Genomic DNA, 12366 nt, shown 5'->3' with positions numbered 1-12366 from the left:
TCTTGTCTAGTGATTTTTTTTCCCCTTGAAATATTTCTGCCATATGAATGGATTACAGACAATCCATATCCACTCACAGTCAAGACTATTCCCAGTTCTAACTCTGTGCAAAACACTGCAAAATGGAAAAGGAGGAGCGAAAAGACTAACACAGCCACAAAGCAGAGGTGATCACCATCTGTTTAGGAACAAACCAGTCATGGTATGCACCAACTAAATTAAAGTTTTTCTAGAATGAAGATCAAATATTCACAAGCTTTGTAAAATAAAATGGTATTTCCCTAAGAAAATCTAAGGGCACATCTATACAAGCACTGAAACCATGAATTATATTGATACCAGGTGCAAGTATTCTTATTGGGTTTGGGGTTTTGTTTGTTGTTGGGTTATTTGGGGTTGGGTTTGTTGGGCTTTTCTTACATCTAGCAGGCACCACAATTTTAGGATGGTGTCAGCAATTTAAACAACCCACTGAAATCCAGCTGCTTAACACCGGGGTGGCATCTTGCAAGATGGGCACATCCCTCACGTTCAAAAAGCCGGTCCTAGGAAAAAGGGGCAGAAGTGAGAGGCAAGGGCTGCTGCCAGGCAGGCAGGCAGGCAGCGGGCAGGCAGAGCCGACCAGTGTGGTGGCGGAGGAGGTGACAGCTCTGGGCTGCCTGCACTGCCCAGGCAGACACGGGACGGGCTCGCCTGCAGGCAGGACAGCTCTGCCTGAGGGCTGGGGCTTGAAAGTCAACACCTGATTTTTTTTGAGCTGCTCACAGTTTATGAGCCCTGCACTTTTACCAACATCTTCCCACGCGGCTGTGGGCCACGGGAGACCTGGGGGACACACAGCCTTTCCCTCAGTACTTACCAGCTCCTTTGCCAAACACGTTCGGTTCATGTATTGAAAAACAATCTCTAAACTGCCAAACGCACCTGGAATTAGCAATGCCAAGCTGTTCTCCACACAATCAGTAAGAAAAAGGCTTTACAATCAAAGGTTAGTTGATTATTATCTTGCTGATCTAGGGTCTATATAGACTCCTCCTAGATTTTGCTGTGAAGTGACTTGATAATGTATCAACAGGTGCTCTACCTCAACCACCAGAAAAATTATCTTCTCACCCTGACTCACCTGCATTCATGATTCACTGGCAGACTCAGGATTGCTATCTTTAAGAATGAAACACTTAAAATTTTACTACCTGCTTAGCAAGCACAGTATAATCTACTGAATACCAAGCCGCTTCTAGTGCTATGTACACTTAATAATGGTATGTATGCCATTGCTGCAGAAGAGTAAGGCAATGTCCATTAATTCAGATTGCAGTTATGTACGATATCTTCTTTTAACCACAAGTACGTCGCTTATATTATCTCAAAGGAATCCAAATGACCAACTACTTAACTGCTAAAATTGTCCATTCAGAAAGAAGAAAAAAAAAAATCAAAGAACAGAATAGATAAATTATAAGGGCAAGCTGAAAATACTTTTATCATAAAATGTTGAAAATAAGTCTAGTTGCACCATTAAACAATGTATTATAGTTAAAACATGGTGGGGGAGAGAGAGTTTTAAAATTGTTCAAAAATTATTTTTAAAAACAATTTTAAAATAGTTTCTTTCCATGTTCTGCATTAATATACCTATCTTCAAACCTCAATTCCTCCAAAACAGATATTATAACCCTCAATGCATTTAAGGGCTTTTCATGCATCGCATTTTATTTTTTCCTTTTTTCTGCTTTCATACAGTCTGGTTTTCATTTTTAAATTGTAGGTTTCCATATTTTAAAATTAAACACCAAACTAAACCATTCCTTGTTTTCCCCATGAGGAACTAACTTCCTTTTTCCATCAACTTAAGCAGGCATTATTATATCAGGTACTACCTGATCCATCCCTGTTCTTCAGCATCTCAGTATTATCATTAATTAAACAACGTTAAACTACTAGCAGTCCCACTGACTTTATGGGACTGCTGATAGAGTAACATAATAGTGTATAAGTGTAAAGTCCGTCTGTAAACATAAGCCGGCTATGTGACACTGCGAGTAGAAGTTCAGCATGTAATTTAACATACACGTCATGACAAGTTAAAGAACGTATAACTAAAAAAGAGTTGACCTGCAATGTAATTATGGTTCTTGTCTTGAGAAGACGTACTTATGGCTCAGCTTCGTGTTTTGTAAATAAGAGACGTTCATTCCAGTAGGACCACTAGCACCACTAAGCACACACTTGCATTTTCACAGGGCCGCAGCAACAGCAGGAAAAGTTGGCATACCAAACAAAGAACAAACACTTTGCTAAAACCACAACGCTGACGTTCCAGAGAGGCAAAAGGAATATCTGAACAAAATAAAACATCCAGGATCTCCTGGCAGCAAAACCGGAAAAGATCCTAAAGGAATACATCAGTATTACAAGACAGGCCTAACAGCAGAAGACACACATCGCTGCAATAACAACATTACACAGACTTTAATAGTTTTTTGTCACAGGAGGTCTATAACATTTCAGTTCATTACGATTCCCCATGCATCCCTTAAGAGCCTCAGACCTCATAAAAATGATGTGTCATATTTTGATACTTGTGCTAAACACAAGCTTTATTATTACCCGTGTTTAAACCCCATACAATCCACATAGTCCTTACTATCTGATTAAATTTCTAATATTCATGAACTAGAATTTTAATACTGAATGCTCAAAATGATTTAAGTCTTTTGATGCAACAGAACATAAGTCATTCAGTGTCAAGTGGAAGGCAGATCCTTTATTATAGCATTAATTATTTGGGATATCAGCATTAATTTCTTTCTCTACTTGAATTAAATGGAATCCAAAACAGTGTGAATTTATGAATAGTCCACAATACAATTATTTCCATATTATCCCTGCAGCACTAGCAGAAAGACTGCCTACAGACTGGAAAATGTAAAGGAAGGAGATTGATCATCAATTTTTTTAAAAATCTTTTTTCAGGAAGACAGAAAAGGTGAAGCTCGATATGTTTATATTCTAAATGACTTACAGTCTTTTTTGATGTAAAAATATATGTCTTTATACCTATAAATGCCATCTACATATTTTTGTATTCAATGTGCAATGATTAAAGGAAAACACATTTAAGCAAGATATACCATAGCCAATTTCTTCTACAACTGGAACAAAAACATTCTTAATTAAAACCACAAAGCTGCAGAAATAGCAGGGACTTTTACAAAATTTCAATACTTGCTGGGAAAAACGCTATGTCTTAACTTACATTTCCAAAGTTGATACATCCACAGGATTTCAAGGAGTTCTGGTAGGAAGCTACAAACACGGCACCTTTTTTTCCAGCAGCTAAATGATACCAATTTTTAATTAACTTGCTACAGATATAGCCAGACAGTATTGCTAACAAAAATAATTCACAACTCCAAATAAATAAATACAATGCCACTCATCTAAAACTGCTGTTTGCAGATCATCTGAGTCAGAATTACCAGAGCACTAGATACTGAAGGACCATAACCCAGCATAACATTCTCATATAAAACACACAAAAATCAGTATTTACAGGTTTTTATCCAATTTTACAAGACTTCTGCAGTCTGGTTAAACCAGAAACAGCTGTCCAACTGAAATTGCAACTTTACGAATAAACAAGAGGCAAGGCTATAAATAAGCCAAACAAACCATCTGTGGCACTGCCCGGGTTCGCAGCCCATCTATACAGGTGTCAGCTCCCGCCCCTGCCCTCCTCAGCAGGACTAACGTGGGGAGTTTGTGTAATCACTGACTGGTAACACTAACCCAAAATGAAAAGCCAGTGCATAAAGTGCCTGCTTCTGACCTAAAGAATACTCAACACTTGCCCTTCTGTTTTTGTTGAAGTTCTTAATAAAAACACTGAAAGCATCTGAAACATACAGATCATTAAAGTGACTGGATGAAGTCCAAATACCTTTTTTTCCTTCTGCTGATCTAGCAAACAAACTTCCAATCTAAAATCACCAATTAATTTTTCAACAAACACTAAATTTATTTAAAACAAAACAAACAAAACCCCAAAGGGCACTTCTTTTTCCACCTGAACTCAAAACCAAGAAAAAGCCTACAGTAAGTTTTGCTAAGCCAGGTGGCAGTGTGCATTTGCAGCAGCCCAAGTACCCTGTGGTGGAATCCAGAATCCTTGACATGTCATCATTCAAGATCTGTCAAATTTGATAACACTCTGTGTGTGTCTGGAGGGACACCATCCATTCAGGGAAATGAACGTGTGATTTGTTGTCACACAGCTATCAAAATTCAGCCTGAGAACATATCATACAGCCATGTATCTCTCCTTCTGCACTAAAAGTTTGAAAAATGCTGTCCCTGTCGTCATCAAAAACATCATTAGGATGTCAGCTAAGAAGTCAACTCCCTTGGAACAGCAGTAGCCCAGGATGGCACTGGGAGCCAAGTCTGACACACAAGGGATGTGGGAGAAAACAAGTGTGATGAATACACTGCTATTGTAAGAACAGGAAGGAAAAACCTTGCAGCCACGCTACGCTCCTGTTGCATTAAAACCAAGAGGTCAGTCCGATCGATGCTTGGGACTCCTCTCCTCCAGTATCACTGCCAGGGCTTGCTAAACTGGAGGCTTAATTTATTGTTGTTCCTTGAAATGTTTTATCAGTCCAGAATGCCCTAAAGAAATTCAGAGTAATACACCAGTTTCACTCTCCATATGTGGAGTACTTTTTACCACGATTCAGTGTTCCTCTTCTCTCCTAAACCTGCAAAGGGACTACTCATGAACTGCTTTATTTTACTAAATAGTTAACTAAATATTTAACTGGTATACAAAAAGGATTATTTCAGCCAACTTAAATTTGACAAGAAGGAGGAATTAAAAAAATGCCAATATATTTTATGTATAGTTTGTATGCTTAATGAAAACTATTATTTTCTTTCTAAACATTCACACTCTGCAAGGATCTATTCTCATTTTGAAGGAAAGGTTCTAAAACAGTGCTTAATGACTTTTAGAAAATAATATAAATAAGGGCAATATAGTTAAATCAGAAGATAAATTGATTATTTTTTTGAACAGCTTACTTTTATTTTCTTAAAGAAAAAAAGCATATTTTTTTTTAAATCCTGCACTGCTAGCAGAACCCGAAATCTCAGCCCAGCACGAGCAGAAAGCACTTGCTTTTGCTAACCCTCCTCCCATTCTCCTGCAGGGTCTGACAGCTCCTCTGTGCTTGCACGGAGCTGGATCCAGTGTAACCTGTAGGGAAGGACCGCCGAGAGACGGCACTCAACTAAAAGCAGCCTCTCACACCATAGGAGGACGTGACCCAGTTCACCTGCGTCAGGAAGAGCATCCACAGCCTCTACCCACTCACTAAACTTCGGTATCTGCTTTCACACCCCTGTCACTTCTCCTTATTAAGGCTCTCACAAATACTCTGACCATTGCTAGAACTCAGACACTTTATATGGCTCAGAAGGCTAAAATCTGCCTTTCTAACAAAGAAGTAATAATCTGAATGCCTGCTCATTTCTTCTTGGTTACTGATCCATTTTGGCTAAACAGCCCAGCCCTGGCACAGCAAACGTTCTCCTCACCGCCTCCAAGGACCACACGTTAGACACCTGCTGAAGCACCAGAAGAAGAAAGTGCCCTACCTATCAAAACAGCACAACCTGCTGAAACATGACGGTAATGAGTTACCATCTAAATATACTTTTCTTTTTTTTTAAATTAAAAATCTTCTTGGAAACAAATTTTATATATCATTTGCTTAAAAAAAAAAAAAGTTAAAAAAGGAGGTTGCCCAAGAGGGTTACCACCTAATTTTGTAAACATACTAAATATACCAGGTTTTGTCCGATAAGTTTCAGCTGTACTCTGTGGTATAACTCGCGACCTGGTTTTGCATCTATTTCTACAGTTGTGTGTACTCTGCAGACAATAACTTAGATGAGTTGAGGAAAACTGGATCAGGTTTCTTCAGCTTAGATTAAAAACACACCTGTATTGCATTTTATTTTACATCTGTATTTTGTCGTGGTTGTAAGAGAAAGCAACATTTTTGAGAATTCAGGCATTTACCAAGAGTCCCAGCATGTTCACCCCACTGTCTGCTTCACAGAATAATCAATATTACTTACATGTCACCGTATTAATACTTGTTAATGAGATCAGGTCCAAAACCAGCACAACAAACCTACAGAAGAAAAAAGCCTCTAAGCCACGAAGTTTGTTTCTACGTCTTTGAACAAATATTGGCTATACCAGCATGTCTGAGCTTCCACTCTAACACATGTTTTTCTCAGCATGAGCATTTCTAAAACTTTACTGACATCAGATTATTGTCCATAGCTGCAATAATTTAAAATGCAACGGGTTGCTATTCTCTAATCGAGATTTATTGCTCTGCACCTGAATTCTTAAAATTTACAATATTCTATTAAAGCTTAGAAACAAACTGCCAGGCCACCTCACTGCACACAAAGTTATTTATGCTGGTTTTAAAATATGAACTCACTTCATTAATGGTGAGAAAAATTCATTTGTTGTGTCACATATATTTAATGGAATATAAAAATATATATTTCATATTTCAATGCACTTCCAATTTACTCATTTCATTAGCATTTATGAAACAATTAAGAATCCTTATGATGGGGAAAAAAGATTACTCCAAGAAAAAAAAAACAACTTAACACCTGAAAGAATTACTTAACCCATCACTGAACAGAGCAACAGTTTAATTGGGCAGAACACCGACGACTACGTTATTATGAAGAAACTAATGGGCCTAATTGAATCTGCAAGAAAAATTTTAATGGCACTACCTAAAACAGAAATGAGCTTAGGATACCCAGACCAATATTCATAAATTTGCAAAGCAAAACAAACAGGAAAGTCATTTTTCAAAAGGTGTAAGTCACCAGGATCTCATGTAGTACATTTTTCAGAAGACTGGACAAGGGTGCACTGGTTAAATGAAGAGCACAGGCCTCACACACTTTAGGAAGAAGAAACAATGCTATTTCCCACATTACAAACACCATCCCGGCTCTCTCCGAAGGTCTTCCACTCCCAGGAACTAAGAAGGATTCCTAACTTTCACTCTGGGGAAACTATTGTTCTGCAGCATTTCTGTATACCTAGTAAATGCACGGATAAAGCGTATTGCCTGTAAGTTTATTATTTCAGTAGAAGTAGAAAGCAGCTTTCCTGCAGAGCGCCTCAACTCTCCGCCTCTTCAACATGCCCGATGACCTACTTCAGGGGAGCAGGGTGTCCAGCGCCCGGCACCTTACCCCAGGTAATAAACCAACTGAAACACAGTAGCATCTGGTTTCAGTGTTCAGCTATCTACAAGCTCCCTCAAACATCTCTAATCCCCATCAGCAACCCCCCTTCCTCAAAACACACAGCAGAGGGTAAGGGGGGAATACCCACGGCTAGGAACCATCAGTCCCTCTATGCAAACAGGAAATATTTTCTAGAACATACGCTTCGGATTCAAAGATGCCTTGGTTTTGATTTCAAACCTGCGGCAAGTAAATTGATCCAACACCTGTCTCCATGAGTCTGGAAGCAGCTTTTATGCTCAAGGAGCATGAAAAACACAGATAATCTGGGTAGTTTTGCTGCTGCTCAAGACCATGACCAGCAAACAAAGCTATCCAGGCATCACTTTGAGTCGGTACTGTTAGAGTTTCTACCCAGGAAAGCCCCGAGCACCACAAAGGAGTAACCTACAACGGCAACACAAGCTCCGAAAAAGAAAGGCTGAAAAAGAAACAGATGCTGCTGACCTTGTCCCTCTTCTTTAGCTGACAGTAGATGCGAGGTGACACGTAAGAGAGCAAATACCTTTCCTTATGCTCCCACAGCTAGCCAGGAAACCATAGAAGAAGAGAGAGGAAGGGGAGATAATAAGTTCCCTTTCCACTGCAGTAACAAGCCAAAGGCTGAAGTTTTGAATTTATCATATATTCAGTAGCAAGGATGTAATAAGAAGGACCATCCAGACAATCAAGGATTAACTCTGTTTATTTTGGGTTAATATAGCAAAAGAAATTTTGTGTATCATTATATCACAACAGCAATCAGAAATGTCATCTGGTAGAAGGAAAAGGCCAATACAACAGCTAACATTGCAATGACAGAGCAACAGCAACGAGAGCTAACATCAAAAAGAGTCTGTATCTGTTTCATGGCCTATATAAAAATATTTGCTAATTACAATCTTGATCTCCGTGATACAAGTGCCTTCTATCTCTACATTTATTCACTGTTCCCAAAAGTGACACCTTCTGCCAAAGTCTCAAGAAGCAAGTCAGTTACAAAGAGATATGCTTAACTGCTTAAACTGACTTGGGTCAGACAGAGGATTTAAATTTCCAGAGTTGTGAAATCACTATTTCTAAGAAGCAATGTTATTTTACTTCAGAAGTTATAATCCTAAAAATGAGAACACAGTACTATTAACATCATCTACATGGTGCTGACTGCTTCAGATTCCTAAAAAGCAGTGGCAAAACAAGTACTTTCAAACAGAAATTCTTCATCAGCTCCTACCCAGTGAGCCCTTTCAAATTCCTCCATATTAAGTTACCAGTCCGAACTCTCGATGATACAAACCACGCATGGTTAGGCCATGAAAAACTGTTTTTACAAAGGGCACTACCACGTTTCATGAAAGAGAAGTCTAATTCTCCTGCGTTGAGCCACTACCACAGCAGCGGTATGCTCCTCAGAAACAAATATTGCTTCACAGCAAGGGGAAGAGAAGCGGTTCAGCTAAAGAACGCTTTAAATTCTTGCGGAGGTTCAGTCAGCATTCAAGTTTTAAAGTAACAAAATAACGAGACAGTTCTGAGTTAAATGCTATATGGAATTCACGGAATAACCCTGGTACATGCAGAGGGCCACATGCACTGTAAAAAAAGCAACAGTGGAAGATGTTAGCGTCAGAAGGAGAGTGGAGAGGCACTCACGATTAGCCAGCGGCAGGTCAGACCTGAATTACAAACCTGAATCCCCATCTGACAACTTTATTTGAGGTGGGCCACGGTGCCCAGCCTGCCAGCAAGGGGTATCTGTTAGTGTGGGCACATTTTTGACTAAAACCAGGATGAAAATACTTATAAACTGAAGTAATTTTCTTCCCAAAACACCCAGGGATGCGCTTTACCGAGCAGTCAGTACACGAGGTATAATTTCACCTTATTGGTTTGTTGGTTTGGGTTTCTTTTAGCTTTATGTCCTTTACCTACATTGGCATCGGCCGGGGGCATATTGCACCGCGCTCCTCTAGAAAACCCCCAGCTTCAGCTCTCACAAAGTCGAAAGTCGGGAACGGAAAGAAAGAAGGAGCAGGGGGCCCGGGAGCCGTACCCCCGGCCGCAGCCCGGTGTGAACGCAGCCGGCCGGTCCCCGCACGGGGTGGCGGCGCTCCGCACCGAGGGCGCTCCCGCCCGGGAAACTTTCCGGTTGCGCCGCGCTCCGGCCGGGAGGCGCTGCCCGCCTTCCCCCGCCGCCGGGCCCGCTGGCTGCCCCCGCGCCCGCTGGATACGCCGCCTCTATTCTCCCGCCGCGGAGCCCCGCGGGGTGGGGGTAGGTGAGGGGGGCGTCCCGGCCCGCCGCTGCCCCCGGCAGGACGGCGGGTGGCACAAAGCAGCGGCTGTCACACACTCACTCACAAGCAGCAACTCGGGAGGATGAGGAGGAGCCGTCCCCGATAACCCCCCCCCCCCCCCGCACCTGGACGTGGCACACAAACACCGACCCCCCTCCCGACCCCCCGTGCCGCCTACGGCAGGTACCGGCCCCCCCTCGGGGCGGCGACGGGGCCTCCCCGCCCAGGTGACACCCGCCCCTCCCCCCGCTACCGGCGGCCCTTCCCCCGCGCCGCCCCCAGCGGTCGCCCCCCGCGGCCGCCACAAGTTTACGGCGGGCCCCAGCCCCATCCTCGTCCCGCCTGCGGCCGCGCTTACCTCCGACCGGCCGGCCAGCGGGGAGCGGAGCGGGGCGGGCGGCGGTTGCGGCGGTGGGGAGGCTCCCAGCCCAGGCGGGCTCCGCTTCTTTGTCTCCTCCGCGGCGGCGGCGCCCGCTCGCTCCCCCCTCTGCTTCCCTCTGCCCTTCCCCGGGCGGATGCGGGCCGCGTCCTCCGAGAGGGGCCGGCTGGCTCCCCCCCTTCCCCTTCCTCCTCTTCCTCCGCTCCGCGCCGGACGCGTCCAAGGCCCCGGCCCTCGGCGGCGGCGGCTCCGCTCCCTGCCTCCCCTCAGCCTGCTGCGCCCGGCGGCGGCAGCCCCTCCCCCGCCAACCGCCCGCCCCCCCGGCACAGGCACAGCCCCAGCCCCCGCCTCCGCCCTGCCCTTCCTGCCGCTGCCGCTGCCGGGATCGCGCGGGAGGAGCTCCCCGGACTCCCCCTCGCCCGCCGGGAGGGCCGCCGCTCCCCCCGCCCCAGCGCAGGAAGGCCGGGCCGGGCGGCTCCCTCCCCTCTGCGCCGCCGGGGCTGCGGGCTGGGACCAGGGGGGTGGGGCAAGGGGGGGTCCTGCCCGGCGGGGGCGCCCTGGCACCCCCCCACACCACCACCACCACTCGTCCCCCTCAATCCCCGGGAGACCCGGCACTCCCGGTAACGCTCCCCCGCTGGGAGCGGAAACGCCTGGGGAAAGTAGTGGCGAGCGCTTAAAGAAACGGGGGGGGGGGGAGGGCAGGGTGCGCGGACTTCGGGGCCGGGCCGGGAGAAGAGCCCCGGAGCGGTCAGCGGCCGCTCCGCGCTTTGCCCCGGCGGTGCGACGGACCGGAGACACAGAGCCGCCGCCGGGGAACTTCCAGCCATGGCATCAGGGCGCCTCCGCCTCCCATTGGCCGCGGGCCGTGACGTCACGCCGGGGCGCGCGGGGCGGCCGCGGCCCCAGCCGCAGCCGCAGCCCCAGAGCGGCGGTCGGGTCGGGCTGGTCTCGGTTCCGGTCTCTATTCGTCTTTCCTCTCCCCTTCCTCCCCGGGGCAGAGTTTCAACCTCAGCGCCCCGCATGTAACCCAGTGGGGCGGTAATTTTTATTACCGGGGCTCGGTACGTACCTGTCCAGGTGTTCCCTCAGGAGAGGGCGCCGGGCACGGAAGCCACCCCAAGCCGCCCTTTTCTTAGGAAATTGAGCCCCATTCCGGGGTACGGGGCAGGGCCGGGCCGCCCCCTGCGTTCCTTCACTCGTGGGAAGGGTGGGCTTCCCCACGAGTGGTTAAAGAGGGTGGGCAGAAGGCCCCCCCTGAGGCCGGGGTCTCTCGTGGGAAGGGTCGTCGGGGACACCGACGTCGGGCAGTCACGGTCCCGCCGGCCCCGGGGTGCAGTTCCTCGGCGGGGGTGAGCGTGGAAGGATTGTCCCTCTGGAGTAACCCGGAGAGTTCGGGGTAAAAACGAGTGGTGCGGGGGAAGCCGCTCTGAAACGTTATAAAGCTATTAACCCTTTCCAACATGGCGGCTTCCAGAGAGTAGGCTCCGCGTTACCCATCCTGGTTCAGTCTCTCTTCAGGACACGTTTCCTGGCTTGGGAGGCAAGGCTATGCAACGCCACCTTTTCCAAATCCAAAATAAAGTCAGCAGCCCTGCTGTCTTGTTTTCCCGTATGAAGCTATAAGTAGCAGGGAAAACCTTGAAGAAAGATTTTCAACTCGTTAATGATTAAAAAATGCGTACTCTGAGATCTTTCCATGCTCCTACTTAAAACAGGTTAGAAATCCTCAAACAACTCCCTCTTCCCCTTGTTAACTTTTACTAATTCTCGCAGCATTTAATTGATGGTTTGGGAAGCCCCAAGCACCTTTCACATACCCGTGAGATAAACCTGAAAGGAAAGTGTGGCCTCTGCTTCCAAGAAAGACTTTGCGTGCGCCTCGGGGAGGAACAGAAGGCCCCTTTCCTCTCCAGGCTTTTTGCGCACACATTTGACTTCGATTCAGAGAGGTGTTAATCTCCCTTTTGAAACAACAAGCTGACCGCGCTTTTTTAGAACTGGGAAATATTTGGGGTCCTTGCTGCCTCCACCTCACTGTGCGGTCAGGTCTCACTCCAGCCTGTGGAGTCTTACGCTGAATTTAAATAGGATCGGTTGTCCAAGGACTTTCAGATACAAGTCTCTTGTTCCTGGAACAGAATGCACCATGGGAGCGATAAAGGAGAGGTGAATTATCCCTCCTCTCCTTTGCATTTATAATACACAGTTAGGTTTCAGTCTGGGTTTTGTCCCTTACTACCACACCCTTGCTAGTCCCATCCTTCAGAAACCTTCCACTTTGTTGTTTTCCCTACGGCGCCGCTGAGCTGAGGACGTCCAGGGGAAGGTGACACAACCCTGCAGGGTTTCCAG

General features: G+C 46.0%; 1 protein-coding gene across 3 annotated transcripts in view; it reads right to left on the bottom strand.

The window, feature by feature from the left end:
- Nucleotides 1–10282, bottom strand: part of NCK2 (NCK adaptor protein 2) — an 83977-nt gene extending 73695 nt beyond the window's left edge. For 2 of the 3 annotated variants that reach the window (XM_054811951.1, XM_054811966.1), the window contains exon 1: nt 9991–10282. The gene's annotated coding sequence lies outside the window, so the exon portion shown is untranslated. Of the gene's footprint in view, nt 1–6147; nt 6170–9990 lie in introns of those variants that run through there. The other variant, XM_054811957.1, reaches the window with a different exon arrangement.
- Between the last annotated feature and the right edge of the window lie 2084 nt (nt 10283–12366).

This window comes from Grus americana, chromosome 1, assembly GCF_028858705.1.
Source record: "Grus americana isolate bGruAme1 chromosome 1, bGruAme1.mat, whole genome shotgun sequence".
NCBI lineage: Eukaryota > Metazoa > Chordata > Aves > Gruiformes > Gruidae > Grus > Grus americana.
This window is presented reverse-complemented; position numbering and strand designations above follow the sequence as displayed.